This window comes from Cryptomeria japonica, chromosome 9, assembly GCF_030272615.1.
Source record: "Cryptomeria japonica chromosome 9, Sugi_1.0, whole genome shotgun sequence".
Classification (NCBI taxonomy): Eukaryota; Viridiplantae; Streptophyta; class Pinopsida; order Cupressales; family Cupressaceae; genus Cryptomeria; species Cryptomeria japonica.
Window position 1 is genome coordinate 592,150,060 of NC_081413.1, and position 17,023 is coordinate 592,167,082.

A 17,023-nucleotide genomic window follows, 5' to 3' on the forward strand; every position below is an offset into this window, starting at 1 on the left:
ATTTAATTGGGGTGAAGTATTTAATTAAAAAGTAGAGAGAAGGGATTTAATTAAATAAAATGATTTAATTAAATGACATAAAGGACTTAAGTGAATTTAAATAAATAAATTGAATAATCTATTTAATTAAATAGAAGAATGTGGATGATTTAATTAAATTAGATTTAACTAAATAGAGGAATGAGAATAAAATGAACATTAAATATTCATTTAGGAATATGGTCATTTTTATATGTCTACAGATCTTATGAGCTGCAAGTGCAAGAAATAATCTAACTACCTCAATTCTAGCTATCGGTGCAAAGGTTTCATTATAATCAATTCCCTCTTTTTGTGAATATCCTTTACAAACTAATCTTGCTTTGTTCCTGATTACCTTACCATCTTCATTAAGTTTATTTTTTAATACCCATTTAGTTCCAATTACATTTTTGTCTTTAGGTCGGGGAACTAATGTCCATGTATTGTTCTTTTCATTTTGTTCAAATTCATCTTCCGTTGCTTTTATCCAATATTCATCTTGATATGCTTCAATAACAGATGTTGGTTCAATTTGAGAAATTAAGCATACCTCTTCATTTGTTAGTCTTCCTCTTGTCATAACACCTTGATACTTATTCCCAATTATCTAATTTTCTGAGTGATTCAGTCTTATATTCCTGGGTTTATTCACATGCTATTGTTCTTCAGTCACTATGGAATTCTCTGATGATGTCGGTGTGACTAGATCCACATTATGTACTGGTGCAATCTGTATTGGTTCATTTATGATCATCTCAACTGTCGGTTCAAAATCTACAGACCTTGAATTTCCTCTAAAGTATTCATCTATCTTCACATTAGCACTTTCAATGATCTTCTACAATCTTTTATTAAAACATCTATATGCCTTTCTCTTAGATGAATAACCAAGAAATATTCCTTCATCACTTCTAGGATCAAATTTACCAACATACTCATCTCTCCTAATATAGCATTTGCTTCCAAATATTCTTAAGTATTTAAGAGTAGGAATATTACCAAACCATAGATCATAAGGGGTCTTACCGGTTTCACCTTTGATACGAACTCTATTGAAAGTGTTAACCATTGTATTTACTTCTTCTCTCCAGTACACATGAGGTAGATTTGCTTCCAATATCATGCTTCTAGCTACTTCCAGAATAGTTTTGCTCTTCCTTTCCATAATTCCATTCTGTTGAGGTGTTCGAGGTGCTGATAGTTGTCTTTTGATTCCATTCACTTCATAGAATGTATTAAATTCTTTAGATGTAAATTCTCCTCCTTGATCAGATCTCAAACATTTGATTTTCTTACCAGTTTCATTCTCTACCATTGCCTTGTATAACTTGAATTTTCCAAAAGCTTCTGATTTCTCCCTAAGAAAAGTAACCCAACACATTCTAGAATAATCATCAATAATTAGCATAAAATATTTATCTCCCTATAGAATTCTTGTTCTTGTCAGACCACACAAGTCAGTATGAATTAAATCAAGAACATTATTGGATTTCTAATAAATACTCTTAAAGGTTGTTCTAACTTGCTTTCCCATTTGACATTCTTTACATACTGGATTATGAGGTTTCACAATCTTAGGTAGATCTCTTACTGCCTTAGTTGAACTGATCTTTACAATGCAATCAAAATTCACATGACAAAGTCTCTTATGCCATAACCAACTTTCATCAATATGTGCAATCAAACATGTCTTATCACTATTATTTAAATGAAAGATATTACCTTTAGTCTGATTACCAATTGCAATCTCCAATCCAGTTTTGTTCATGATTTTGCATTTTCCATTCTTGAACTGTAACTAAAATCCCTTTTCAACTAATTGACCAACACTCAAAAGATTATGCTTCAAGCCTTCAACATAATAAACGTTGTCAGTATTGTGCTTACCATCCAAAGATATAGTGCCTTTTCTTTGATTAAACAATCTATATCATCGCCAAATCTTACTAGACCTGCATTATATTCCTGAAAAGATAAGAATTTACTTTTATCACCAGTCATATCATGTGAACATCCACTATCAATGATCCATTCATATTTTTCCTCAATTTTAGCTGCCAATGCCTGCTCTATCGGTGGGACAGTAGGTGTCGGTTGATATTTTTTTATTGCAACAAATTACCATCCATTCTCTATCGGTTCTTCCTCATAATCATTTGTAACTCCTTCATCAACACAGTAACAAGATTTATCTATGTTCTTCTTAGATCTGTATCTCTGATATTCAGGGTTAGGCTTATATGTTCTTTTAGCTTCCTCTCTCAATCTTGCATGTCTATCAGGACATCTAGATGCTATATGACCAACTTTATTGCAATTAAAACATTTAAATGATGTTTTACCTTCATACTTACTTCTAGTTGGACCTTTAGGCATTTTACTTGCAAATAGTGCTTCAAGTTCTTCCAGTTCTTCATTTTCCCTCCTGATATCTTCAAGTAATTTTGCATATAGTGCTTTCCAATCAGATTTGTCAAATGATGATGATGATGATGATGCAGATGATGATGCTCTAAAGGCTAAATTTGTCTTAATTGTAGTAACAGGACCAAATTCCTCAAGCTCAAATGCTGATAGTTTTCCAACCAAGGTATCTCTAGATACTGATGTATTAGGCATTGTTCTCAACTCATTAATAGTAGTTACTTTTATTTTTTAAGCCGGTGGGAAATCTCTTGAAACTTTAGAAACAATTTCATCTTCACTTAAGGATCCTCCACAAAATTGTATTCCTAAAACAATTTCATTAACTCTTTCCATAAAAGCAAAAAAAAATTCATCCTCTTCCATTTTCAAATTTTCATACTTGACCCGGTAACATTCCAGTTTTGCAATTTTGACAGTGGTGTATCCTTCATTCAATGTCTCCAATTTATCCCAAATATCTTTAGCAGTAGATTGGTTTGATAATCCCATGATTTGATGATCTGATAATGCGCTCAGAAGTGCTTCTCTTTCTTTGCAATCATTTTCTTGATCTTTACCCAAAGTTGGTGGATTAGGTTGATTCAGAGTAGGACCAACATAGGCATTCTTTTTAACTTCCTATATGTCTCTTCCAATGTAATTTAGATGTGTCTCCATTTTGATTTTCCATATACCATAATTAGTTCCATCAAGTTTCAGACTGTCCTTCCTAAAAATGTTTGTTATCATAGGATCTCCTCAAGCTGTTATGCTTCTACAAAAGGAGGACTTTTCTCTGATACCAATTGTTAGGAACCAGAAGGACAACTGAGAGGGGGGGGGGGTGAATTAGTTGTCAATGAATTTTAACCCAATTATAACTTAATCAAACTTAATACCTAATACCGGTAAACCAAACTCAATGTCAGTTGATAGATTAACAATTAATATCAATAACGGTGAAATTTAATGCATGAAACAGAATGAGAAACAACATCCACAACACATAACACATATATTATTGACATGGAAACCCTATAAGGGGAAAAACCATGGTGGGAAACCTTACCCACAATCAGATGATACTATTGTAAATAGTATGTGTATACAAATGGGGTCTGCACATGCAAAAAGGCTAACTGCCTAGAGCACACTCCTCAAATGGGAGTCACAATGACTACAGTAGGATGGTTAAATCCTAAAATAATGTACTGCTCAAAATAGCATCTCCAATGCTGGATTCAGTATCGGTTAAGCTCTGATAAACACCTTCAAACCTTCCTTGAACCTTCTCTATGGTCTACTCATATGATTTTAAATATTTGCTCATACCATGTGACAATACCATACCATAATCATATCATATATTTATTTCATAAATGAGATTTTACATATATACAAAACCTAAGACCAAATGTGTAGGTCAGCTCACTAAATATATTATAATTAAATCAATTACAAATAAGTCTTGATGCAATGCATCATGTCAACTCAATACATTTACAACAATACCCAATCAATAAATTATTTCCATAACATGTCGTGCTGATCTAGAATAGATAACGCATATCGGTCCATAACCTAGACCAATTTACCGGTAAAAGCAAATATGTCAACCTGATTAGACCAATAACTAAAACACCAGAACCAAGTATCCAAACCATGTCTAAGTGATCTCCAGATGATAACAAGTCATCATCAATGTCGGTGAACCATATAACCTGTCAGTGAGTATATACCGGTGATTGTGCAGAAGTCACTAACCTTGCTAGTGAACACAATGTGTCGGTTCATCAGTAAACCAATATAACCATAGTGCCTAATCAACAATGTAGATCTCCAAAAGGATAAGTGTTGACATCAATGAGAAAACTAATGCAACACATCCATAAAACCAACACAAAAGACAATAGATATAGGACAAACAAAAAGAATGTGATTGGCATTTGTGGCAATGTGTCGAGTAAAATATTTAGAAAGCCTTGAGTAGAATACTGCTAACATGCACATATGAGCATTGCGAAAAATGAAAATCAGTAGACAACTTGCAAAGAAAAAGGTCAAAGAAAATAGATTAAAGTTTTTAGAAGATAATTGATGTAAATACAGGAATACATGAATACAATTTGAAGATCATCATCCAAAAATTATTCTGATAACACCAATACAAAGGGGTGGGACATTTCAGTTACCATTGAGATTCGCATGGGCATTGACAATACATAAATCTCAGAGGTTGACTCTATCAAAAGCCACAATAGATATATGACCAACATGATTGGCATTTGTGACAATGTCTCGAGTAAAATCTTTAGAAAGCCTCAAAATAATATCAACATTCACATATGAGCATTGTGAAAAATGAAAATCAATAGACAACTTGGAAAGAAAAAGGTCAAAGAAAATAGATTAAAGTTTTGAGAAGATAATTGATGTAATATATATTTTTGATGTTAACTTTACACCCTTTGGGTTGTTGTTTATAGGAGCAACACCCTTGTTTTTCTTCTTATTAATATATAAAACATTCGAAATTTTGTTCCAACATCTTCTATTTTCCTTAATTTTTACTTTTATTAATGACTTATATTGTGATAAATAATTTGATCAAATTCATTCTTTTGTTTTTACTATTTATTCAAAATTATCCAAACAAAATGCAATTGAATAATATTTATAGTTTTATGTATCTATTTATCAATAGGGTATGCAAAAGATCATTGGGGGCCAAAAAGTGGCAATGGAGAAAAAAACGTGTTTTAAACTTTTCCAAACATGCCAAAATCTGCTCTGACTTTTTGTTTGGGTCGGCCAAAATTTGAATTTGGTTTGGTAATACCAAACCAAACCAGATATCCATTAATATCAGATATCTATTAATATTATATATTTGTTAATAATGGATATATCCGATATTAACAAATATCCAATTTGTGATGTCATACTTTTTCAAATCGGATATCTGTTTTTCTCAACATAAAAAGTATAGTTTAGTAAAATGGGCATAACTTTTGCGTTTCTTATCAAATTTTTGATTTTTTATAGGCGTTGGAAAGCTGACTCAGAGAAATATCAAATGGATAAGGTAATTTTATGATATTATAAACCAAAAATTAATTATAATAATTTGAATTTAGTCCTTCAATTTTAAAACTTTAAATACTCACAAATTTTGCTTACAAAGTCTCATTTTTTTCCTATCACCTTCTTTATCTATCACTTGTCTATCTATACTTATATAAATATATTTTATCTATCTCTTTCTTCTCTACTTATGTCACTTATTTTATCATCCCATCTAGATAAATAAATTCCCAAGTTACATGCATCTATGCATATATCTCCATCTTTTTATTCCTATCTCTCCCTCTCTCACTCCATCATTGTCACTCCTTATTTCTATATTTATATCTAATAATCTCTCCTCTCTATTTATCTCCCTCCTATACCTTATCCTACCTATACTTATATATTACTTGTCTCTATCACCTCCTTTCTCTCCCTATCTTGTCCCCTCTATCTCTATATCCCTATAGATCTATCTTCATGTATATTTATATCTCATTATCTCTAAATATCACTTATTCACTCCATCTCTCCCTCCATTTGTCTTACTCTCTCTATCACTTTCTATCCATATCTATCTCTATCTCCATCTCTTTCCCTACCAATCTCTCTTTCTATATGTTCCTCTATCTTTATATATCTCCCTCTATACATGATTAATCTACTTCTCCGTCTCTTCCTCTATCGCCCTCTTGAAGTATATTTCCCTTTCTCTACCTCTATCTCTTTATTTACTCCCTCTTTATATATCTTTGGCTCTCTCCCCCCATCCTTCTCTATAGTGCCTTTATATATCTATTCTATATCTCCCTCTTTCTCTCTCTCCCTCTCTATCTATCCCTATCTATAATCTATATCACTCTTTCTCACTCTCTTGCACTATCTATATCTCTTTATCTATCAATATTTCTCTTCCTTTATATCTCTCTACCTCTTCCTTAAATTTTTATCTCACTCGCTTTTCCCCTCTCTATCCATTTTTCTCCATCTCTTTATATATTTATCTTTGTCTTTACATCTCTCTTTCTCTATATCTATTCATCTCCCTCTCCCTTTATCTTCATTTTTTTATCTCTATCTTACTCTCTCCTTTTCAATATCTAGATATGTCTACCTCTTTCTATCCATCCTTGTCCTTTAGTTTTTCTCCCTCTCACTTCATACTCCTTAATATCTATATCTCTATTTATGTCCTTGTCCTTTAGTTCTTCTCCCTCAATATGACCCCTAACAACACCATATGGTGTCCTAAGGGGTCATAAAACACCATATGACCCCTTAAGATACAATAAGCCCTAATGGCACCATATAGTGTCCTAAGGGGTCATAAGAACCATATGACCCCTTAGGACACCATACGACCCCTAATGACACAATGTGGCATCCTAAAGGTTCATATGGTGTCCTAAGGGGTTATAGGACACCATATGACCCCTTAGGACACCATACAACCCAGAGCACCATATAGTATCCCAAGGGGTCATATGGTGTCCTAAGGGGTCATAGGACACCATATGACCCATTAGGATACAATACGACCCCTAAAGACACCTAAGGGGTCATATGGTGTCCTAAGGGGCATAGGACACCATATGACACCTTAGGACACCATACGACACCATATGGTGTCCTAAGGGGTCATAGGACACCATATGACCCCTTAGGACACCATGTGACACCATATGGTGTCCTAAGGGATTAGATGGTATCCTAAGGGGTCATATAACACCATATGACCCCTTACAACACAATAAGACCCATAACGATATGATATGGTGTCCTAAGGGGTCATATGGTATCACAAGACACCATATGACCCATTAGGACACAATATGACCCCTAATGATACCTAAGGGGTCATATGGTGTCCTAAGGGGTTATATGATGTCCTAGGAACCTTTTGTTGGAAACCAATAACACTGAGAGGGGGGGTGAATCAGTGTTATACCAGAATAGTAGATTTTAGCCTAAACAAAACATTCATACACCAACCAGTATACCAGTATAAACATAATTGTAAGAAGTAAAGCAACCAATAAGCCAAACACATAAATGAGAAACATAATATACAAATTTATACGTGGAAAATCTCAAAGAGGAAAAACCACGGTGGGATTTGTGACGCACAATATCAATCCACTGGCCATATGAAAAGATATTACAATATATGAGGGGCATGCACTTGCAAGAAGGCTTATAGGCTAAAGCATAGTGCTCAATCACAATAGGAGCCTCACTAACTACATAAAATTCCAGACAACAATCCGGAGAAGTGAGAACTACTAAGATAGCATCTTCTATGCCAGAATATAGTTTCGGTTTAAGCTTTGTCTGTTCCAATTAAAACCCTTAACCCCTTTACCGAAATAACCCTTACAATAAATTCCTCACATACATGATCTCTCTGAGTAATTTTGCATTATATTACATTTACATATCCATCTTAAGTCATGTCCATATTTTACAAAATGATCTATCAAATTGACTTATATACCCTATACAACTTTTATGCCTTGTGTCGGCTTACAAAGATATATACAATATGAGATTACAAGTCGACTAGATAATATAAATGTATAAGCATTAAAACAAATTGTCGATGTCGGATCTAAGACATGTCAGCCTCCAATACTGATAACCTTTACTATACCATGTCGGCATGCATTGCCAGTGACCAAAGAAATATTCTAACCTACCAGTGTCGGTGTCGGTGCTGGTGTAGAATCTGTGAAGTACCTTTCGGTACACCATATGAAGTCGAAACCCAAAATCATGTTTCCATCAATGATAACATAGTGAAACCAACCAATATAGTGTAAATTGCCAACAATCTCCCCCTTTGGCATTGATGGCAACACTCATGTGAAAAATGGTCATGGTTTCATTAGTCGGTTTCATCATGCCTTGCTCCCCCTGAGCTAAATATGCAAAATACTCCATATCTCCAAAACTCCAAAAACTTTGTAACTCCCCCTAATTTATGCAACTCTTTCATTCTTTTTCACATCTATATTACTCCCCCTTTGACATCAATGCCCAAAAAATTGTAAAAAGAATGTCAAAGAATAAGAACTGTACACTGAATATCTCCAAAAATGTCTTACAGGAGCTTGACCAATTCATAATTTTTGGATAATTTTTCTCCAATAATTCCACATAAGTATCCCAGTTGGTTTTGAATGGGTCGGAGATAGATAAAAGTCCACTCAATAAATGTGCAAAAGATTCTTTCTCATTGACCTCTGTCGGTGTGGGCTTTCCAACCATATACATGCATTCTCTCTTATGTACACAAAGTGAATCCAATCTTGGACTCACCAAACCTCTCAGACTTCTGGCTCTTTGAATTATTTTCTCTTTCCTTTTCTAGAGAAGAAATTTGGCTCTCTAAAGTCAAAATTTGTCCATCAAATGATGTTGTCAGTGAAATTAATCCATCAAAAGATTTAGCAATACTAGCATTTTTTGTTGGCATTTTTGTTGTTTATGTTATGATTGTCATTGATGGACACAGACTTGTATTGAGATCCCCTTTATATGTATGAGCTCATGCTCAACCGGTATTTGTTCCAACCGGTATATTGTATACTAGTCTCTAGACTAGTGATTTTGCAGAATGTGTTTCTCGATCTGAAGCAACATGTTGACCCCAAGCAGTTCGCAGATCACAAGCAGTACGAGGGAGAAAAGTGGCACAACACATTCTTACCAGTCTTCATTTTTGACAAACCGGCAACCGGTATTTTGTATGAACCGGTAATACTCTGTGATGAGTTACCAATCCACCGATTGTTTGACGGTGTCGACACATTGACGGTGATTTTTGTGTCGTGTTACTGAGTATGTCTAGATTCATTGAACCTAGGAAATTGTAATGTAATCCTATTGGACCGACATGAAATTAGATTCCTTTAAAAGGACATCATGTCTAGGGTTTTAATTTGTTGCTAAAAGGGTTAATGTCAAGCTAGGGTTTAAGGTGGAAGTCGAGAATGATCTTATCTGAGAAGATCAAGTTGTAACTATGAGAGAGAGAGAGAAGACTGAAGTAATGTTGGAATGCATTAGCTGTGAGCAATATTGGATCTAACCAAGTAGTTTGTGCTATTAGATAGATCAAACACTTGTTGATTACTCACATCTTTGACAAGTTTGTAGCCCTTAACAGGGTAGGCCTCAAAGCCTTTGTAAAATCCTCTAACAAGGTGGTTCACACATGTGAATCTAAAATCCTCTAACAAGGTAGTCTTTAATCGGACTTAGCTCCTAACAGAGATTGAGATTCCTAATAGGATCTGTTCTGGTGAAGAACATTGTAAGACCTTAACCGGTCCGGTTTCTATTCTGTGGATAGTGACTTGTGAGTTCCATCTCACCGTGGTTTTTCCCAGTTGGGTTTCCACGTCAAATATCTTGTGTTATGGTTGTATTGCTTTTGTGGGTGAATTCTTTATTCGCATTTTGGTTTGCATGTGTGGTAACCGGTTTGACTGTTAGACTACTTTACCGGTTTATCTTTAGACTGTGTAATTGTTTTAGTGTAGTAATTTTTGGCATACTAATTCACCCCCCCTCTTAGTATTCATCAATTGGTATCAGAGCCTACCTTTCTATAAGTTTAACCACTTGGAAAGAGATATGGGGGAATACACCTTGAGGGAACTTACTCAACAGCTCACTAAGTCTAAGCAAGCCTATGATGATCTTATGGTCAAATACAAGGCATCTCAAGCAAAAAGGAGAGAACATGTAGAGAGGCTGATGGAACTATCTAAAAGTAGTTCTGAAGATGAAGCTAACATGGAAGCCATGACTGCTGAAGTGAATAAGCTGAATGATTCAAACTCCAATCTAAGAAAGGAGTTGGAAGGACTGACTATTCGGTTTAGTCAAGAGCTTGAGAACCAGAGAAAAGATGAAGATCTGGTAAAGGATAGAGATCATGAGATCTCCAAGTTGAAACATGAGGTTAGTGCACTGACTGCTCGCCTTCATGAGAGCAGAGTGGAAAAAGAAGACATGCAAGGAGAACTGAACATTGCCATCTCAAAAAATGCAAGTCTAATGGAGACAAACACTGCTATTTCCAAAGAACTCTTTGAGTCAAAGGAAATACTTGCTAAGTTTGGCAAAAGTACAGTCAAGCTAGAGCAAAAGCTTGAGTCGTCTAGACCGGCAAAGAATACCAATGGTCTTGGTTTCTCTGGACATGAGGAAGGAGAATCCTTAGGAACAAATGTTGAAGCATCAAAGAAGCAACCGACACTCAAAGGAAAAGGTAAGCAAAAATTCAAACCTGTTTGCTTTAACTGTCTTAAAGAAGGACACACTGCCAATGTATGTAGGAGAAAAGCCTACAATAATTTTCCTTATTTTATCAACAATGTACCTAGATCCAATAAGTTCAATGGTCATTGTTATGCATGCAACAAGTTTGGGCATAGAGAATTTGAATGCAGTTCTGTAATGGATAACACTGGAAGATATCCTCAAAGGACCCAAGGAACTGGTCCTAAACCTTTTATGAACCGGAACCACAACTGGTTTAATGTCTTCAATCATCAGTCAAGAAGCGGTGGCCATCAAGTGGCAACCAGATGGAGAGAAACTTGTATGATCTGTCATGGTCAAGGTCACACTACTGCAACATGTAGAAGGAAGAATGGAAACATGTACAATGGACCTTGGAGAGCACCTGGACTTGTTTGCTATCACTGCAACAAATCGGGTCACATTGCAAGATTTTGCAGAAGCAGAAAAAGTATATCTGATGATATACCGGTCACTCAGGAAGGAGAAATCGATGTTGAAAAAGTTCAAGGGGACATGAAGAAAACATGGAGGAAGAAACCAACAATTTCGGAAGAGGAACAGGTTTCTGCACCTAGTGTGGACATATCGAAACCGGCAAACTAAGCCTTAAAGGCTTAGGGGGAGCAAACAGCGAAATGCTTTCAAACCCCCAGTTGACACCAGTAAAAGACCTTAACCGGTATGTGATACATGTTGCTTGGTAGAAGACCGGAAACAGTAAAAAGGCAAATTAGGGTTTATGCCCTAATAGAGGAGCATTAATGATAGTAGGTGAGAGACATGTATAAATGCATTTTTCAAATCATTTCTCACTATCTGTTTTCAAGCGAAGAAAAGTTTTCAAGTGTAGAGCGAAGAAAAGGCGATTTGAGCTTAGATTTCAAGAAATTGAATAACCTTGAAAGAGATTCAAATCCAGTTTGCAAGCGGTAGTGGAGAACTCAAAGCAGTGATTTGGCATCCAATAGAGAGTGAAGTGAAGCAGAATCTGCAAGCCCTAAATTCGCGTTTGAAAGGTATTTTTTGTGTTCTTGAAATACTCTTCAATGGCTTCTGCATCTCATACCAGTTCAAGTACATCCATTGAGTCAGAAAGTTTCATTTAGAGGAAGTCCAAGTATAATGCTTTATCACAAGTTCCAGCCGGAATCATAGTCGAAGAAGGAATTTTCGATTATAATGATTGCAAAATAGAAGACCTAGGGTCTCTAGCCATTCATACTCAGTTAGGTCTATTTTGCGGGAAGGACAAAAGGATCAAACTGGAATTTAGTGTCATAGAGAAGAAGAAATTCCACAACGCAGTATATTTCCTGGAAGACTTCACAGAGGATCACATCAGGATCATCTTGAGCAGAGTCCATGGTGACAAGATGTACCTAGAGAGGACGCATGATATCACACCTCAGGCAATCCATGCAGTCACCGGTTTTTGCAACACAGGGGAAGTGCCAGCCCTAAGAAAAGTGAGCAAAACGGAAATGACCAAGCTCATCGGTTCAACAAGTGATTCATGGGGTATGACAGTCAATCCTATCAAGGATGATCTGGTGAAATACGCCTGCATGGTGATAGGCTACAGAACATTCTCAGCCAACAGGATTAATTCTATATCTGCTGCAACGGTAAATGCTGCTTACCAAATGATAAAAGAGGATGCATCTTTTGACTTATGCACTGGCATGCAGAGGCAACTCCCTGCTAAATCTTAAGGCAATCAAGTAGGACAACTCACTGAGGTTTAAGTTTGGACAACTACTGGTAGGGTTGTTCTTTTATTTCCAAGGCTACTTCCGGGTGTAGGAGATGTCCAGTGGTCACCTGACCAACTGGTAATCAAGAAGATAAAGGAGAGCATGCAAGCCATTGGAACCGGCTACCCTGAGGTACTAAACAAATATTTTGATGAGTTCAGAAGAAAGATGAGTCAGAGGGTAAGAATCTCAGGTGACATAGTGAAGAAATACGAAGATGACATCTATTTCACTATTCAAGTGGACAAATGTCTAATGGAGGTTGTTGAGCCTAGAATGGAGGAAGTGGAGCCTATGGGCTATGAAGTCATGTTTGACATGTTGGAAGGGTATGCCTCAACCCTTATTGCCTCGCCTCTTGATCCAAAGGCTAAGAGGACTGGAACCTACTTGGAGAGGATTGAACCAGTTGAAGAACCATCGGTAAAGAAAGGAAAAGAACCGGCAGCTAAGAAAGCTAAGGCAGTTCCTGCAGCATCAGCATCGGCTACCACTGCAACTCCAAGAGTGACCAAGTGGTCACTAGCAAAGAAGAAACCGGAGGTAACACTGGCAAAAGTCTTCGAAAGAAAGAGGAAGACTAAGGCAAATGAACCGGACTCTAAAGAAACTGAGTCTGATGAAAAGCCAAAGATGGAAAGACAGACAAAGAAGATGAAGAAGAATGAACCGGCAGCATCCACACTGGTGAATATAGATATCTCCTCATACAAACCTTTGACACATTGTCAAAGAACAGTAAAAAATATTAGGAGAAAGTTACTTCATGATTTAATAGATTATTATGATGAATTCAATAGTGAGGAAAAAGATGAAGTACTACAGGAAATCATTCTTTATCCATGCCAGTGACCAAATAAATCTTCTAACCTACCAGTGTCGGTGTCGGTGCTGGTGTAGAATTTGTGAAGTGCCTTTCGGTACACCATATGAAGTTGAAACCCAAAATCATGTTGCCATCAATGATAACATAGTGAAACCAACCAATATAGTGTCAATTGCCAACAATCTCCCCCTTTGGCATTGATGGCAACACTCATGTGAAAAATGGTCATGGTTTCATCAGTCAGTTTCATCATGCCCTGCTCCCCCTGAGCTGAATATGCAAAATACTCCATATCTCCAAAGCTCCAAAAAATTTGTAACTCCCCCTAATTTATGCAACTCTTTCATTCTTTTTCACGTCTATATTACTCCCCCTTTGACATCAATGCCCAAAAAATTGTAAAAAGAATGTCAAAGAATAAGAACTGTACACTGAATACCTCCAAAAATGTCTTACAGGAGCTTGACCAATTCATAATTTTTGGATAATTTTTCTCCAATAATTCCACATAAGTATCCCAGTTGGTTTTGAATGGGTCGGAGATAGATATAAGTCCACTCAATAAATGTGCAAAAGATTCTTTCTCATTGACCTATGTCGGTGTGGGCTTTCCAACCATATACATGCATTCTCTCTTATGTACACAAAGTGAATCCAATCTTGGACTCACCAAACCTCTCAGACTTATGGTTCTCTGAATTATTTTCTCTTTACTTTTCTAGAGAAGAAATTTGTTTCTCCAAAGTCAAAATTTGTCCATCAAATGATGTTGTCAATGAAATTAATCCATCAAAAAATTTAGCAATACTAGCAATTTTCTCCAGTATCTTTTATCTTTTTATCTATATTTGTTGTAAGTATTTCAGTATTGCAACATACCCTATATATATTTGTGCATTTCTTTAAATAATTTTCAATTAGAATTAACTTCTCCTCAATCTTTTTCTTTTTTGTCTCAATTATCTGATCAAAAGCGACCCTTTTAGTCTAAGTGAATCTTTCAAGTGCTTGTCGGTTAGAGATTTGCTGTAAGGATTGAAATTATTTTGATATGTGCTCAGTGATTACCTTAAGCTTGTCGTAAGGGCTTTCTTCATTTTCAATCTTCCATTTCGGGACCAATCTATGCAAAACAATGATTGACCGATCTAGAATCCCCTTGTTTGTGGATCCCTCCTTCATCAGTTCTGTGGGACTCATCTCTATGATGGTTTTTTTTTCTACTTGAGAAGTGTCAATTGTCAATAATGATGGGCTCATAGCTAGTACCCTACTAGATTCCCCTGTTTTCTTTGGTGATTCATCCTTTATTACCTCCTCACTTGCACATGTGGCTTCACCACTTGGTGCAGTCTATGTAACTGTCGGTTCCTCTCTAGGAACAATATCCTCAACCGGTAGCTCAATTTCCACTATCTTGATATTTTTCAAAACTGAGGGTGGAGTACCTGTAATCCCTTTTCCTTTCCCTTCAATCGGAATATCTATAGTATCGGTCTTGGTCTTTGGTGAAGTAAAGAATCCTCTGTGTTCTCCCAAAAATTTGATCCATGCCTTCTGAGTTTCCTTTATTACTTCATTCATTCTCCCTAGCATTAGGCTAGTTATTCTATGTTTTCTATTAAAAACCTTTATGTCTTCAGCCTCAATTGTCTTTTCCATTTCACTTGGAGCTATAGTAACACATATAGCCAAAATTTCTTGCATTTTAATGTGTTTATCTTCTTTCATAGCAGATAACCTTCTAGCATCTAACATGTTATATAACTCAGTCGGTATTTGATTTTCTATCTCTATTAAGGCTTTCTTATAAATATATAAGTATAACACGAGTGCTTCCTCTACCTCTCTCTATTCATCAACCTCTAATTTGTCATTATAAAACTTAACATTCTTCAGCATGCCATCTTTAGTTATTTCATCTACAATTTATGCACAAGTTTTGGGTGGTATGATAGTTACATTACCAATTTCAAGTGCCAAATCAATGTCACTCTTCTTCCTCCTCTTGGCAGTACTAGATGCAGCTGTAGGTGTAGCTTTAGGTGCTTGCTTTTGTGTCAGTAACTTGATTGTGACCTTTCTAACTGGTTGCTTCTTTACTTCCACCTTTGGTTCTTCTGATTTCTTCCTAACAACCCTATTGAAGGCTAATGGTGTGTCATCCTCTGATTCAAAATTTGCGGTAACAGGTTCAATATGAACTACCGGATCCTTCCTTTTTCTCCCTTTCTCTGGAACAACATCAATTAATGATTTTATGTCCTTTGAGACATCCTGTACAAATTTGCTTTCTTTTCCTTTTTGTTTCTCCCTTTTCTTCCGATTGAACTCTGTTTCAACCTCTAGAGTCTTCTGTTGTGCAGTTCCACAGGGCTTCTCTGCCTTATCAATTTCTGCATCAATCAGAATTTTTGCATAGGAATCGAGTATTAATGCATCTACCTCATAGCCTATTTCCTCTATCCAAATCTTCCAAGGCTTTACTACTTCCATGAGAGTCTCATCTTTCTTTACCATGAAACATATGTCAGTAGAGTATTTCTCTACTATATGCTTAGGTACCCTTACCCTAGACCTCATATATTTTTCAAAAGCCTTGAAGTAACCCCATATCTTATCATCTCTTTGACTTCCTAATGCAGCAATTGATTGCTTTAATTGTCTTCCTACTAGAATGTCAAAAAGCCCATTGTTTCCTACCAAAACTGAGTGTATCATTCAGAAAATATAGCATCAAGAAGACTAACAAATTCCCATACTGGAAGGTGCCCTTCTTCTCACCTTTAATCTTTCCTAAGTTGATTAACAACTCATCAAGCATCCAATGACAAAGATCTAACTTTACATTTCTCTCATCATCTTATATGTAGCCCAAATACATGAACTGGAAACATAATTCATTCAGTTTGATCGAGTTACCTTATATCCTATAACCATGCTGCCAAATTTGATGTCAGTGTTGGTGATAGTGCTCACCTTCATCGATCTATTGTCAGATGTGGCATCGGTGATCTTCCTTATGAATTCATTTGACACTTTCTTATCTGGATGTTTCCTTACCGACGAAAAGATAGTAATTGCCTGGATGGCTTCCTTAGTGATTTTATAAGGTCTGTCCAGCCATATGAATTCCCCATGTACTCTGCTTACTACATATCTGATTATTTCATCCTTGAACTCTGGAATATCCAAAATATCTGTAAACCCTAGATCTTCAATATGTTGATGTGCCGGTTTAATCTTTCGAGATTCTCCCATTAGTTCATTCATATGCATTCCCTTGATCTCTGAAGTTCCTAAGTTCTCTATATGACAGTGAATGTATGCCCTAACATCCTCTACATATACAACTCCCCTTGAAATGCGAGAAAATGCTCCAATCGAATCTTCCTTGGTAGCTACATGTGGATACCGCTTAAAATTGGCATGAGGCGGTCCTTAACCTCCAATATAGTTGGATTTGCAACAAAAATAGGAACAAAAGATGATCCCACTTCCATATTTCAAGAAAATACCTTTGATCACTCTTAGTGAAAACCTTCAACAAGTTCTTCCAGACGTCCGTGAAATTGCTCAAGAAGAAATTTGATTGCCTCTAAATAGCCCTTGATCGCACTTAGTCACTCTGAATCCC